This window comes from Rhinolophus sinicus, chromosome 15, assembly GCF_057876585.1.
Source record: "Rhinolophus sinicus isolate RSI-liver-muscle chromosome 15, RSI-T2T, whole genome shotgun sequence".
Classification (NCBI taxonomy): Eukaryota; Metazoa; Chordata; class Mammalia; order Chiroptera; family Rhinolophidae; genus Rhinolophus; species Rhinolophus sinicus.
The window spans coordinates 131,988,640-132,005,847 of NC_142515.1; the positions used below are offsets into that span (position 1 = coordinate 131,988,640).

At 40.6% G+C, this 17,208-nt stretch overlaps 1 protein-coding gene across 1 annotated transcript in view; it reads left to right on the plus strand.

Annotated features, from left to right (window-relative positions):
- LOC148755299 (uncharacterized) overlaps nucleotides 1-17,208 on the plus strand; it is a 201,741-nt gene that overhangs the window by 131,836 nt on the left and 52,697 nt on the right. The gene's annotated exons all lie outside the window — the stretch shown is intronic.

Here is a 17,208-nt window from a genome sequence, read left to right on the forward strand (position 1 = left end):
CAATTTTAAATTATTTTAAAATATCTGTTTCACTATAACATAATCAGGAACCCCAACCTATGATTGACAGAAAGTTTTTCAGGAAATAACACAAATAACCAACTATCAAAATTCACTTTTACATGTAATTATTTTGAGTTGATATTTAGGTACCTAAGATCCAAAAGTAGCTTTTAAAAACTATCATAATGTATATTTGTCAAAGGAACATTTACAATGTCTTTATGGTAACATGCTTGTTAGTATAATACTTAACAATACAGTTTATAATTAAGGGCTATCTCAATACCTAAATATTTCTCCATTATTCTTTATGTCAGAGAAAACATATTTCCAATATTAGCTCGTCATTATCATTAAATCACATGTTCCTGATCAATGTAATCACCCATATACCTACACAAAGCAAGACAGCTGTAGTTTAGAGGAAACAATGGTCATTGTTTTGCACAAGAATCAATGTAAGTTACAATGGAAAGTCCTGTATGTTCGGGGAAAAATAAGGTTAACATTTAAAATGTTTACTTTACTGAAGTAAAATTGAATTTCAGGAAGGATTTGAATCTTTAAGTCAGAAAAATGCTGACAAATAAGTGATACCTTATTAAAAGTCATGTTCACTGGAATTTCAAAATGACAGCTGCACTGTCGTGAGAGGAAGTATAGAATCTTACTGTCCCTTAATGGAAGCTCCCGGCCAGTAAGCACATCATTTAATGCTACTTAAATGAAACTATATTCTAATTTGAAAACAAATGAGGAAAAGTAGTAAAATATGTAGGCATGAGGAATAAAATATAAGGAAGTATGATGTTTAGCTTGTGAGGTGGTACAAAGTTAACGGAAATGATAAAATGAGGCAGGCCTGGTCATCTTCATGACATATGTAAAACTGTGTTATCACTCTTACCTGATTAAAATAAGTGGTGGGAAATATGTATATTAGAACATTTAAAATCAACAGCTGCTAATTTTCATAAAACATGGACTAGCAAAGGTCATATGCCATCACTCCTGATTTTCCCTACCTTGATATATAAATAATATGTATTAGGATTAGAAAATGAAACGCAGAGCCCGTTTAGCATGCAAAAATCCTGTGAAGTCAAACAACTGTCATCAAACCCAAAATACAATTTTTTAGCTTTACTAAAAACATATATTTATAAAGCTGAACCCAGGACTACAACCAACATCTCATGACAAAATCCCCAGCAGACGTTGCCATACCTGTATCGTACTAGAATTTAAGACCTAGAACTTGAGGCAATAGGCCATGCAGAGCCCGTAGGGCCACCACTGGAGCCAGTACAGCGTCACCAAGTACTGGCTTTGTGCTTCAGCAAACTATTTAGGCTTCGGAGTCCTCTCATGTTTTATCAAAACGAGGAATAAGTTCAGCACTCGGGCATCTTGTAAGGAGGGAATACGGTAATATAGACGATGTTTTAATGTTATGATCGTTTCATGTCCTCATCTTTCAACAGTAGTTCTTACCTCAAGTGTTATGAGGATTTCTCAATCACTGTAATTGTTAGTTTAATTATTATTTCAGCTGGCTTTTGTTGCCTGCTTACTCTCTTACAGACACTAGAGTCAGATGTTATATGCACTATATCCTTTAACCTTCACAACAACTCTGTAAGTTCAGCACCACATTTTCAATATTCAGAGTTCAGAGCATACTCATATGTAACTTCCCCTCGTTTATATAGTTAACATCATAAGGTCTCAATTTCAGGTGTATCTGACACAAAAGACTGTGCTTTGAACCATGACTCTATAATGAGGTAATATGAATGACCCAATGAGCAAAATGATACAGAAGTACTCCCTCTTCCATTGCATATGGATGTATCCTTCCTACATTATTCCCTGGATTTTTATTACATAGAATTTTCAAATGGGAAAAGTCATGTGCAAAGAACTGGGAGAGAAGAAGGAAGACAGGAGATGCCAAGTGGACGGCAGTAGAGAAGGCGAGTTGGGAGCCCTGGAAGGAAGTAGGCTCCAGAGAATGCAACATGGGGGGATTGGCAGATTCTAGGCTTGGGAACTGGATCCCACAGAGGAGCCTGTGAGAGGCCATGTCCATGCTGGGAGGCTGCCAAATGGGGACCTGTGGGGACAGAGCCCCAAAAAGCAGTTTCCAGGCTCTCGGCCTCACACAGAAAGGTATTGGCTCAGGTAGTAAATGGCCATCAACTGTGATTGGATGGCCATCAGCTGTGGCTAGTTGGCCGTCAGCTGTAACCAGTGAGCCATTGGCCACTAATATAACTGCTGTGGCTACGCTAGCAGAAAATGGGGACTAGCAAGAAGATGGTGGCTGAGCCTGCAAGTGGTGCAGTGAGGGTTGCGAACAGTGTAGCTCCTGCTTCCTGTGTCTCCAACCCAGCCTCCAGTGAGACCATAGTGATATGACTCCCCTACCTATGGCTCCGTGGGTGTTCCTTTTTGGCCTCACCATATCCTGCGTTCTTGTGTGGGGAGCGGGACCAGAGACCCCGCAGGCCGCTTCACACGACAGGTCCTCATTCAGGGGGCCGCCCCACCAGGGCCATGCTGTCCAGGGGCACAGTGGTTACGTGTCTGCAAGCAGCCTGGGGCTCTGCAGCCTGAGGCAGGACACACGGCCACAGGCTCAGGCTTCCTCCAGTCCTGAGCGGGTCGCTTTTGACCGCTTTCCTCTTCCCTTCCTTCTTTTCCTCCCTCCATCATTCGTGTCATGCAAACGGGCGTCATTGAACAGCCAGGCACCCCCCGGAATGAAGTTCAGGACCACCACACACCCCAGACCCCACACTGGTCCCCCAAGATGATAACAGACCTGAAAATTCCTATCGCCTGGTGACGTCGCAGCCGTCGTGACGTCACATTCGTCACGGGGTAGCCTTCCCTGGGAATGCTGTAATGTAAAGCAGTCTCGGCCTGCAGATAGTAACGCTGGGGCTGGAAAGGCTTGCGGGGGCTGGCTCCCCAGGCCCGGGGCTTCCCACACACTGTGGCCTTTCTGAGCCGTGACAACGGGACAGCCCTGCTGGTTGTCGTCACCAGACAAGCGCCCCCAACGATGACCTTAGGAAACTGAAGGGAAAGGAGTGTGTGGCTGACAGGCCCTGGAGGGCGGCCCAGGAGGCCCCAGCAGGCAGGTGAGTTCGCGGGACAGCGCGGCCCGGACTGCGCGTTTATTGGGGTGCGGGTGGGGCTGTGCGTTTACTGGGGTGCAGGCGGGCCCACAGATTCTCAGCTCACTCTTTGTTGTTGAGTTTATTAGTAAGAGCTGGCGTTTAAAGCGCAGGGAGAGAAAACAACAAGTAGCCCGGATCGTGGGTCATCAAATCAACCAGAGTAACAGAGGCGCCTCCGGGGGCGGGGCCTGGCCTTCACCTGGTCCCGGCGTCAGGTGCTTGTTCCCGAGGCTGCCTGCAGGGGGCTCCGCCGTGGCCGCTCAGCCTGCGGTGCACAGCGGAAGAGAAGCCCTGCAGCTTCTTCACACGACAAGTACTCAGGTGTCGGCGGTGTGCAGGTGAACACACTGCCGCCCATCATACAAGAGCGGGGCACCTCCAGTTCTTAATAATGATGATAAACGACTCTGGTACTGGTTACGTATTTACTGTACTACACTTTTTATCGTTATTTTAGAGTGTCCTCTTCCTACTTATAAACCCAGGTCTGCTGCGAGGCCGTGTGCGGGTTTCCCGGCAGCAGCCTCACGCATCTCCGTGAAGCGCGTGTCTTGACGGCCTCGTTCTCTCTGCTCAGTCTCGCTGGGGGCGGGCGGAGGGCAGTGTGTGCTTGACTTAATCTGGTGTTTTGTCCCCATGGTCCCTGAGTGGACCACATCCACTGGCAACGTTGCCAGGACGAGGCCACGTGGAGCAATTGACCTGGAAGCAGAAGTTAAAGTGACCAAGGACTGGGAAGGTGGGAAATCAGGGAGGGTCACTGCTGATGGGTCAGGCACGTCCATTCCACCCCAGCTGTGGGCGTGAGGACGAGAGAAAGTGACAGAAGCTGTGAAAGGCTCTGCTTCCTGAAGGCACGAGACTACCAGGCATCGGAGAAGGGCTGCCTCAGACGGGGGGAAACTTCTAGCCTAGGTGTGTAGACGATACGTGTCGGTGCGGAGACTGTCCGTGTAGGTGTGTGTCACTGCACTCCGTGGCGTCGGCACAGGGATCAAATCACCTAGGATGCACTTCTCAGGACCTACGCAACTCATGAAGCGTCACATGACGGTCATGCAATATTGTTGTACATAGAGGGTCAAACACAGCGGAGATGTGACGACTGTCACAAACTAACCAAACTAACTAAGCAGCACCAAACTAACCATGGGGAGACTACACTGAAGTTGGATCTGTTACTTGTGGAAGGATGGCTGCTTTCCAAAGGACAAAGTCAGTGTTGCACCCTGGAAAGTCACCGATTAAAGCTGAGGAAGGAAGGAAGGGAGGGAGGGAGGAAGGAAGGAAGGGAAGGAAGACAATTCTTATGAAACTTTCACAAGCATACAGCTTTATAAGAAATGCTTTCCTTTTGGATCTTGAAAATGGTAGATGTCAGTCCTGAAATCAAACATCACTGCCCAGCTCTTTCAGCTGTGACGGAAAGCCTAGGTTGTGTTCTGGTAGGACTTAAAATTCAGCAAGATTTTCAGTCACTAACTGCCTCTTGCTTTTTTTAACGCGCGAAGCACTGGATTTGCAGTAATTGTACAAGAAAAGCAAGGTCAGGTGGGGACAGGGCTGCCTTGTGTGGGGAGTTCTCCAGACCCCGCCTTATGGACATGGCCCTGTGGCGGGTGATCAGAAGTCGTATGCCAGATTCAAACAGTGAAGCAACAGCAAGAAAGTGGAGGACGTCTGTTACTGTAGGTGACACGGAAGTAGAATGGAGCGGCTGAGACTTCATCTGGATCTGAGGGTGCTACAGATGAGCTTACGGCTTCCCCGAACCCTCAATGAGCATGGCATTCTGTGTCGGGTGCATGTATGCATTTCTCTTGGGACCTTTTCAGAGAAATATGTAAGCATGTTTGTTTTAAAGAAACTCTGGTGGCTCAAAATGCTCACTGGATGGTACAGGTTGAATATTCAGTAGGATCAATAAACAATATCAGACTTTCGAATGCTCTGAGAAGACCCAGATACACTTATTTATCTATATTTATTATAAAACATATGCATATATTAAATAAATACGTATATAAATTCAGCCTTATCCAAATGAAGAGAAAAAATAATGAACTTGTGGCCAACTCTGAAATTTCGGTCCGAATGCTGGGTCTGAAATAATACACATAGACATTGATCCACTGAAGACAGCCCTCTGATGGAGGTGGCTCAGATACAGAGAAGCAAACGTTGCAGCCTCAATCAGATGATTTGCAGATGCAGCCCCAGGCTGGGCTTGGAGTAAATGCTGATCAAGCCCATTACCGTCTTCAGTCACTCATCCTCTCCTGTATCTTAGACATCAGTATAGGTGGGATCAGCCAAGACATTTTAAAGGTTGGGATAACTTTGTGCAGCCAAAGGTGACAACTTGTGCACTTATACCACATTCTTATATCCATTAGAGCAAAAGTCACACTGTGTTTTACTTCTTCATTTGCATGTCTTCCTCATCACTAGACTAAATCTGTTCAAAGTCAGTGTCTCTTAGGTGATTTGTAAATGACTGAATGTTCTTGAATTATCTCCCAAGATTTCTCTTTTTGAGTCACTAATCCTACGTGCTAAAGAAAGTGTGGTCACAAAAGTTTAGGGAACAATGTTAGAATATAGCAAAAACATTTGCTATCATCCATTTCTTTTCCTATAGACAGAGACTGTTACTTGTAAATTTTGATATTAAAATGTGCATTCATTAAGAAAATAATATTGAATTTAAAATGTATTACTTACCCATATAAAAACTACAACTTTTTATTTTGTGTGTATGTGTGTGTAGAGAGGGAGAGAGAAAGAGATGGAAGGGAGAGAGAGAAAGAGAGTAGAATAGAGAGAAAGACAATGAAACTGAAGCCAAGAATTCAGTGAAAATACGGACCGACAAAGTGACTAGCAGATTAGAAAAAGAGTGAAGTTCTTTTTAAATGCCATATACAGATGACATGGGAGTTTGAACAAAGATCCTGGGAAGTTAGGAGAAGATAAACACTATAATAAATGGATGTTCTTGGGAAAGGGGGATGTTTCTAAGGCAAAAAAAAAAAAAAAAAAAAAAAAGGAGTGGATTCCATGAGGAATGTAGGGTGCAGGATAGATTTTATTTTGGTCACCATAGGATGGGGCTTCAGAGGGCAACAGAAAAGATGGAGATGGGAAAGTCAGGATTGGGATGAATCAGTGCACAAACCTTTAATCAGTATAGAAATTCCTGTATTTGGAAGGAGGTATCACTGAAGAATATTTTATTTGTGGCAAGGATGGTCGAGGTTAATGGAATTGTGCACCCAACGAGTGATAATGTTTCATCTGCAGGAACATATGGCCAGGTAATGTAGAAGAACAGGTGTGATTAACCCATCTGCAGTGTCTGCTAATGGTACCAAAGAGAAGCACGCTACAAAGTGTTCTTTATTTTCCCTGAAGGAATTTCTCCCCAGATGGTTTAGATCGGGTTCAAAATGATCTTAAAATTAAGGTTGTACTGATGTAAATTGCATCACATTTTTAAGTTCTCATTTAGATGTCAACTACTGCCAACCTTAACTGAGAAAAAAAATGTTCAAACATGATGTGGTTTAAGTCTTATTTTCATTCACCTTCCACTATTAATATTTAGAAAACTATTTAGAAAAATTGGATATCAAAGCATGACACATTTATGTCAACAGGAATACATATGTACAAATACTGATCATACCCTCATTGACAATTAGCCTGTAAATATTCTTTACTTTTTTCTTTATATTGTTAAGTGAAAGAAGCTAGTCTAGAAAAACTACATACTATATATTTTCAATTGTTTAAAATACATGAAAAGTCAAAAATATAGAGATGTAAACAGATTAGTGGTAGCCATTGTTCTGGGGTTGGGGTTGGCATTGGGAGTGAGGTGAATCAATGAAACACGGAATTTTTAAGACAATAACATTATTGTGTTTGATACGTAATAGTGAATAAAAGAATATATATATATATATACATACATATATATATATTTCAAAACCCATAGAATTTTACAGCACAAAGAGTAAACCTTAATGTATGAAAACCAAAAAACAAACAAAAAATGTAATTTTTAGGGGATCCCAGAATGAAAGTCAGAAATCTTTTTTTAATTAAAGTTTATTGGGGTGACAATTGTTAGCAAAGTTACATAGATTTCAGGTGTACAGTTCTGTATTACATCATCTGTATATCACATTGTGTGTTCACCACCCAGAGTCAGTTCTTCTCCTTCCATCACCATATATTTGACCCCCTTTACCCTCATCTACCACCCCCATCCCCTCTTACCCTCTGGTAACCCCTAAATTGGTGTCTGTATCTATGAGTTTTTCGTTCTTTGGTTTGTTCATTTGTTTGCAGTTTTGTATCCCATATATGAGTGAAGTCGTGTGGTTCTCAACTTTGGATGGATCTTGGTATTATGCTAAGTGAAATAAGTCAGACAGAAAAAAAGCCATCTACAATTTAACCTTTGCCACTCACACAAAGTAAAAAACCTCAGTGAAATTTCTGGTTTGTTAAAAAAAAAAGTCAGTCAGTTCTCTTTCCAGCAGTTACTTACAATTTAGAATAAATTTAGAAGTGCCTCAGACATGACAAAATCTCCAAATAAGATAAAAATGGAGCTGTGTTTAGGCTTCAGCAATAACTCTGAATAAACTATTCCTCTGTTTAACCCTAAACCTGGCCAAGTTTATATTGAAAGTCCTCTATTTTTTTTAATATTAATTTTCAGTTCTCTTTGTGTGTGTGTGTGTGTGTGTGTGTATGTATCCATATCTATATCTATCTATCATCTGTCTACATGTAAAATGAGTATATCTCTTTATCTCTCAAAATTATAATTGATTTTGTTTGGATCATATTATGTATATTGATATTTTAATTTTAAGAGATTAGCTATAAAAAGTTTTGACATACTTTCATAAATACTTCTCAGATTATCTCATATTTCTACCTCTATGACGACTTGTTCAGAACTCCGTAACATTCCTCCATAATGGCACCATTTTCCATCTGTTCTTCCTGCTCGAGTCTTAACTCATCAAATTCATTACCCATTTAGCTACCAGAATAATCTTTTGAAAGAAGTGAGTCTTATTATTTAATCTCTTCACTAAGTAATTATATACTCACAAGATAAAGTATAGCACCTTTTCCTTCATACATAGAAATGGACACCTGTCTGGACCTGTCTCAGTGGTTTCCCTTTGCAGCTTTATCAATAACCATATAGCTGCTGTACAGTTTCCTTATTCACCATGTTTTCTCTTCTGTGCCCTTCATTGTCGCTGCCCATATGACTGGCTCACATTCCCTTTTTCTAGAAAGTATATGTAGCCCAGTCAATCTGCCTGTCATCCACCACTACACACACAGAAATATTACATACATCTCTGTCACTTAGACTCTAAGCTCTTTGAAGAAAATAAAGTTAATTAATACTACTTGTGTATTTATTACACACACACACATACCGAGGGTGTTAAAAAAATATACAAGTAGACACTTTGGTCAATGTTTCTCAAGCAGTAGTTCGCCGTAATCAGAAGTGTCTGGATGCTGATGGTAACCACTTTGAGCACCTCTTATAATTGCAGAAGTCAAACGTGACTTGTATTCATCTTTTGTTATCAGTATGTGATTAAGTATTATAATTTTAGTGGTTTTTTCCTTTCTTCAAATGTGTATACAGTTTTTTTGACACCCTCTGTATATACATATAATGGAAAAATCATGAGATCAATTATACAGTCTATTTGAAACTATAAGTTTCCTTTTATAAGTTTTTTTTTCCTCTTGTAAGGTATTCTTATGACAAAAAATTGTACTATTTAGGAAGAAACATTTTCTTAAAGTTATGAAATATGCCATCCTTTATACTGCCTTCAAATTATTTTAAAATAGTATCTATTTTTTGTCAGGTAGTATTTAAAAAACACAGGAAAATCCTACATGTAACCTCTAAGTATTCTCAGCATATTATGCAAACAGGAAAATTTTAGAATAAAAAACAAGATATCAAAAAAATACAATGGTGTATAATATAGTATAGTATAAAGTATATTTTCTATAAAAGTTGGCCACTTATTTAACAATTAATATGGTATGTAAGCAAAGAATATATTTTTTTCTGAAAATATAAGCCATTTATTTGGTTTTCAATTCAGTGTTATAAATGACTCACCCCCAAATTAGAATAAATACATTTATGTGTTAATATGAGTACTGCTTCCTCCTACTTGCGTGCATCAGCCTCAAGTTCAATTGTTACCATTACCATGAGAGATCTTAAAGTGACTGAAAATTTATTGTCTTCTATATGTCCATGAATGAAATAATCAGATTCACATATATGCAATTTAAATCAGAGTAATCGTAACAATTTTTAAAAGAGAAATTGATTATCTTTTCACATTATCAGGTTTTCTTCCATCTGTGCAAAAAATGAATCGGTGTCATAAATCTAGAGGCAGCCAAAAATACAAGCCCACAGATAACATCCTCCCTATGCAAATAGGGCATCTGCTACTGCAGGAGCTGGCCAGACTGTTTCCAACTAAACGTAAACTCCCACAATACTGTGAGGATTCCATCAGTCAAAGCCACAGCCCACTAGAAATATTGAAACCATTGTAATATATTCATGCGATCTGATTATGTACAAGTGGCTTATGAAGTGTTTTCATTAACCGGCACATCTGGATGCCCGCTCGCACTTTGATTACCAATAGCCAATTGCCCACAAAAAAGAGCTTTCCATGTACATGGCTATTAGGATAAATTGTATATTTTCCAGAAGTGTTTTCACCTATTAAATATATTCACTTTTTTTTCTCTTCTATCTATATTTTAAAAATCTTCCGTCGTTTAACTCCTGAATTTGGAAATTAAATCAAGAGTAGCAAAATTTGAGATTTTTCTTATATTTAAATATTTTATAGAACCAATTTTTCCTTTAAAAAAAAAAATCTTGGTGATAGATATACCATGCTTTATTTTAATTATTATTGATAATGTTACATAGTTTTAAAATATATTTTACATGTTACCAAAAATGAGTCTCATAACCACTCGATGAAGAAAATAGATCAACTTTGTTGTTTTTTTTATTGTTACCACATGGCAAATGGGAAACACATTCTTGTAGTAAAATTAAGGACTGTAGTCTAAACTCAATAGAAGGTTTTCTGAATTCAGAAGCAATAGCTTAAAGATATGCTGCATGAAGCCGTATCTTCGTTTTACATTCAGTGTTTGCAAACTTGCTTATGTTCTGACTTAGTAACAAATTAATTAATGTCTATCAGTTAATAATGAGTAATTATTAAATTATTCATAGTGTAACTTATTCATAGGAAAAACGGTGCTTACTTTGCTCACAGACACTATTCAGTAACAAACCGTGTTAATGATCACTACAGTACGTCCTTTATGTAAATTCTGTTAATGCTGACTTTCCTTTGGAAACTGATTTATATTTTATCTCTACAGATTTATAAGACAACTTACTACAATTCCTCTTTACCTAAAATAATATTTTGCATCAGTAACTGACAAGACACTCATTGGAAGATACTGTAATTTAGAAAATTATACTTTGTAATACAAAATATATGTACTTTAAAAAAATAGAAGCCTGTCTTCCTTTCCGTCCCAAACTAGGATATACAACCACGTATTGCCTCAAACATGCAAAATCACTTCTCTAAAACAAATTGCAACTAAATGGCAAAAACATGGCAAGCGCTTTTGCTATTTTTCTCAGTTTATAATTTTTATGTCTTAATCTCATGTTGTTATAGTTTACATAGGTAAAACTTCAGGTTTCAAACTTCAAAGGTTACACAGTTGTATACCATAGAAAGTCTCGCTCCCACTTCTGTTCCTCAGGCATCTCATTGCACAGAGACGAACAGAGACAAATTTTATTAGGTTTTTAAAAAATCAAATTCTGAAAAACTATTATACATATTCAAACCAGTGCAAGCATTTCTTTTCATCTATTTTATTATACAAATGCCATAATAGTGACAATATCGAGAATATTTTGTGTTTTCACAACTTGACATTTGTGTTGGAGATCAAATGGCATCAATATATAAACACACTCATTATTTTCTTTTTACAAATTCATAGGAGCCGTATGGACAGTTCATGCCCAAGAGCTTCTGTGTTCAGTGCCAACATTACCACTTAGTTGCAAAAGCCAGAATCTGCTGTTGATATATTAACCCAGGTCAAAGAAATCTCTTAACTAAGCTGTTCCTATAGGGTCTTAACTTTTCTCCATCCTTGTGCTCCTGAAAACCCATTCTTTCCACTTCAAAGTAATTATTTCATGTCACTTCTGGGCTTCAAGTTCTGTCATGGCTTCTCGTTTTTTGTCCCTGCTCATACTTGGCCCCTCGGCACCTACTATTCTTGTCTTTTTTCTAAGCTGCAGCCACAACAACTATTTTTATACTTAGTTGTTATTTATTAAGCAGCCAGTCGTATGCTATGTTCTGTTTTAGATATTGGGAAAGCAAAGTGCATAAAACAAATTTCCACTTTCAAGCTGCCATATTCATGTGGAGAAAGATAGAAAATAATATATATTATATATATATATATATATATATATATATATATATATATATATAACATATATGTTACATACATATGTGTGTGTGTGTGTGTGTGTATATATATATATATATATATATATATATATATATATATATAATTACATCAGGTGATAAAAAGTGCTAAGAACAAGAAGAAAGGGAGTAAGGGGACATAAAATGGTACGAGATGCAGTATTTTTACAGGGCGGTGGGAGGAATCCATGTAGATGCCTGAGCCTCAGCATTCTTGGCCAAGACCCTGAGGAGGTGACTTGCTTTATGTACTAAGAAAGTAGCACTCATGAAATTTGGAAAACAGCTTGGGTAGGGCTGGGGACAAGAATGAAAGCAGGGTGCATACTAGAAAGCTACTGAGCGGGGTGGGGGTGGGAGAAGAGGGTAAGGGGGATCAAATATATGGTGATGGAAGGAGAACTGACTCTGGGTGGTGAACACACAATGGGATTTATAGATGATGTAATACAGAATTGTACACCTGAAATCTATGTATTTTTACTAACAATTGTCACCCCAATAAATTAAAAAAATAAATTAAAAAAAAAAAGAAAGCTACTGAAGAAGGAAAACTAAATAAATGATGGAGATGGTGGTGTCCTGCTGGGGTAAGCAATAAAGTGACTGAAAACTGGTCTAATTCAGTTCGTTTCCAACTGGATTTGCTAACGGATCACATGTGAAAGGTATTAGAAATGGAGAAGCCAACGATAGCATGCAGGATTTTGTGGAAATACAAATTTCAGTAATCGGAACAATAGGAAGGGACACGTTGTTTGTTTTTGTTTTGGGAAGGGCCAGAGTTCACTGTGAGACGTCTGTTAACCATTGAAATGGAGTCAGGCAGGACGATCATGGGGAGATCTGAGCTGTAGGATGACTTTGGAGATTCTCAGAGAGGAAATGCTATTTAATGACATGGAGCTGGGCAGGGTTATGCAGCCAGCACAGCAGATGAAGAGAGGACTAGGGACTGATTTCTGGGATTCTCTCTCATGTAGAATCCTAACAGAGGGGAATGAGGAAAAGCAGGCAGTGTGGTTGTAGGACCGTTAGGTAACCTGGAGGCCAAAGTAAGAAGACACTTCAAGAAGAAGGAGTGGTCAGCAGAGTTCAATGTGGCCAATGGGACTAGAGAACGAAGGTGAACGGATGACTGTTGGATGAGCAGCGTGGGCCTGTGGTGATGCTGAAACGCATAGCGGGGGCCGAATGACAGGGGCGGCAGGCTGATCACGTGGGTCCGTGTAGAAACGAGCAGCACAGGCAGAAACAGAAGATACTTAGTACTCATTTCAGGATTTTCTGCTGTGAGATGAAAGATGGGAGTTTTATAAGGAGAGAAGAGTGACAGTCTCAAAATAGGATTTCTCTTTCCCTCCTGGCAGTGTTTGCGTTGTGTATCCTAAAGTGCTGGGACGAAGTGTATAAACATTTATAATTGTGACATCTTCTTGGTGCATTTGTCCTTTATCACTCTACCGTGTTTCCCTGGAAATAAGACCTAGCCGGACAATCATTTCTAATGCATCTTTTGGAGCAAAAATTAATTTTAAATATAGTAAAGTAAGACCGGGTCTTTATATTATAATATAATTAATGTTATATAATATTGTAATATAAATACCAGGTCTTATATTAATTTTTGCTTCAAAAGGCACATTAGAGCTGATTGTCCCACTAGGTCTTATTTTCGGGGAACCACGGTCCCATGTCCCCTTTGGATGTCCTGCCCTTGGAGCCCTCTGTGTCTATAAGTAACCAGAGCGCCCTAAGAATTCCTATGGTTACGACCTATGACATTTTAACCTGGTCTGAAAATATTTTCCTTTTAGTTAAACTGTGCAGTTTGCTTCTATTGACTGCAATTCGTTGGGTTTATGCTTGTACGTTGAAAGCTGTCTCTGACGGCTTTCATGCTGCGATGGCAGAGGTCACAGTCCCAGTAAAGGCCTCAACTGTACTCTCTGACCCTTTACGGGATGAATCCGCTGGGCAGGATGCGGACGTGTGTTCTGTGCGCTGTTTAGATATTGCTGGGTCCTCTTGTCAGGCTTGGGTTGGTGCTTTGCTAGGGCCGGCATGGCTGGTCTGTTTCTGTTTTGTGGCCTCTTCCTGGGGCATGTTTCTTCCTGTTAAAACGCGCACCTTTCGCGGAGCAAGAGCTGAACGTGTGACGTCCTCGGTGAGGCCGGTCCCCCTGTGTCCGGGCGGGGTGACGTCGGGGTGCCCCCGGCTCAGCCCGAGGGCAGCTACAGGGTCGCGCCTTGGAGCCTCTCGCGTGCACTCTGCAGTCCAGACCTCGTGTACCCACGCACATTAGGCCGTGGGGATGACTAGAAAGGAGGAAAACACGAGTGAGAACTTTGTATGCAATTCTCTGTGGGCAGGAGCCTTAGACACCCCCGGATGTCTGTCTCCTCTGTTCCCCCAAGAAGCAGGGCCTGTGACCACAACGAGCCATTGCTGCTGCGATTACATACTCCTTGGCAAAGGGACACTTTTTGGTGGAGCGCGTGATCAAAGCGGGGTGTTTTCTTCGGCTGGCATCAGAGGAAGCGGTCCGGGGCGGTGCCCTGCTGGCCTGGGAGACCTGGGGACCGGAGGGTGGCTTCTCACGGCTGCGCGCCCGCCCTGACCCATGGCCGGCAGGACCACGGGCCGGACCCGGACTCCCACAGCCAGCGGGTTCGTGCGGGAGCCCCAGTGACAAGGGCCACCCTGTCGACAGTTGACAGCAGCCTCCTGGCACTCAGCAGAGACCCAACGGCCCTGCGCAGACTCGGGCCCACAGAACAGATCCTGCATTTGCTGTCTTCCAACACCGGGAAGGCTCGAGCCCTTATGCAGCTCACGGCTGTCCCAGGACCAAGGCATCTTACCAGCACCTGCTGTGGTTGCTTGTACAGGAAACATGGAATCAGAGAGAAGCCATGGGGCTTCCTGACGTATTTGTATGTCTTCACTGAGAACAAAACTCAGCTGCCAACTCTATGCTTTCAAAACAATGATTCAACATTCCGTCTATACTTTTATTTTCTGGATCCTACCGTGTTTCCTAGAAAATAAGACCTAGCTGGACAGTCAGCTCTAATGTGTCTTTTGGAGCAAAAATTAATATAAGACCCGGTCTTATTTTACTAGAAGACCGGGTCTATAATATAATATAATATAGTACGGGGTCTTATGTTAATTTTTGTTCCAAAAGACAGATTAGAGCTGATTGTCTGGCTAGGTCTTATTTTCGAGGAAACACGGTATTAATTCTGTATTCCAATTTGACCATTCTTCATCTGACCATCCAATCGCTCTTCAGATATATTAATATTTTGTTAAATAGATCACTGGCCTGAGTAAAGCAGCCAATTCTTTAATTAAAGACATTCCCTATGCTTTTATTATGCAGATGAAATTACTTCAACCCTCAAAGGTCATCCACATATCTCATTTCAGGAAATGGAAGCTGTTCCAAATATGTTAATTAAGAAGAGATTTAATACAGGGATCTCAGGCATCCACATAATTGGAGGGACTGAAGAAGCAATTGGGTGCTGGATGCCCAGCACATGTGCCTGGCGTGCGCTGGCGGCTAGAGCTCGTGTCGGCAAGAGTCCAAGAACGGCGAGACCCATCAGAAGCTTCAGTCAGAGCTCTGGGCCATGATGTAGATGAGAAATGAAACCCTGTTAAGCCACTGAGATGTGAAGGCCTTTTTTTTATTACACATTCTTAACTATTTTTATTTAGTCGGATTAATCAGAGTAACATTGGTTAATCGCATGTAAATTTCAGATTTACAACTGTATTCTAGGATGTTGGTACACACTGTGGTGTGCTCACCAGCGAGGTCCAGTCTCCTCCTGTCACCATGCACTTGACCCCCTTTCCCCTCTTCATCCACCCCCTTACCTCTGGTAACCACCATTCTGTTGTCTGTGTCTGTATGTTCTTTGTGTTGTTGTTTTTTTCATTTGTTGCTTTTCGTTTTGGGTCCCACATGTGAGTGAAATCATATGCTTGTCCTTTTGGTGTTACATGCCCTTTGAAATGTTATTAGAATTCTTAACCTGTCGTGTAGTTCAAAGTGTGAAACACATATTCTTTTTTAAGTACTAGATGATAGACTTCATGCAGTAGGTTGAAGCATAAAACCAAACAATGGTATCTCATATATCTGGCCCAAATCCATAATCGCTATGTATACTAATGTGTTATATATGGTTTTTGTAATGTAATAATCTGAGAAAAGTCCTCTTGCAACAGTTCTACTGTAAATATGGCAAACATGAGGAAAACTATATGAGAGAGAGTCGTGTGCAGGTGGCCCATGTCACTGGATCCGTTCTTTCCCACGCCGTCACCACGACTACACCTTTGTCATTGTTTCTGATGTAAGTTATTGAAAATTGGTGGTGTATGATACTCATCTATGTTCCTCTAAACCAGATTTAATCTAGAAATGTGGGTTATGTAGGTAGTTAGGGGTCTGTAAATTGTGTGTAATTCCTGGTGCTTGTGTGCCAGCAAATTGTGAGATTTCATAGTGGGGGGGCTGCAGCAGACCCTCTTCATATTGCTCTAGACTAGAGTTTCTTAATCTGAGATGATTCTCCTGGGTCTTCAAGCTTTCCTGCGCATTGTTTTGTTTTTATATATCTATGTATAGTAATACTTTAAAAAATATTATCAGCCTTGTGATTTTGAGAAAACCTCACTGTTGTTCTAAAAACGACTTGTTGATTTCCATCTTTCACCTCTTAAATCCATTCTTTCTTCTATCATAGTAAAATAATATTCAGATGGGCTCAAATCTGCCCAGTGATGATGACCATTTCTTCAGTTCCCTAGATGCTGGGTATATGTGTCTTATAGCCAAACAACTCATTTCTGGACAGTGTGACATGAGTGGAGGGGACGTATGCAGCTTGTGCATCATGGTTTTTAAAGAAAAAGGATTGGCCTTTGTATCTCACTTCGCCTCTTCTTTCTGGACTGGACTGCAGGAGATGTGGTGGTCATGCATCTCCGGTACAGTGAGGACAAAGGCCACTAGTCACATTAAAAGAGTAGAATTGAAATTACCTGGGGACGTACCTAGGGGGGTTTCCATGTCGACCCTGGAGGGCTTGACCATAAAGTGTCACACGAAGACAAATAAAGTCCTCTCTTATTTGAGCCACATGGTAGTGTCTCTGCCATATTTGGAACAGCCAAACTACCTCCTAAGTAGTACAGATTCGGGTCTATAGTTGTAACACTGAACGGAATACAGCCTAAAAGATATCAGGTCACAGACTTTGCAGGCTGGAGTCAGTTTACACTATTGGTAAATTTTTCATAATCAAGTTGTACACACATTAGTATCTCCACATTGGGGATGCCTCTCATATCTGATA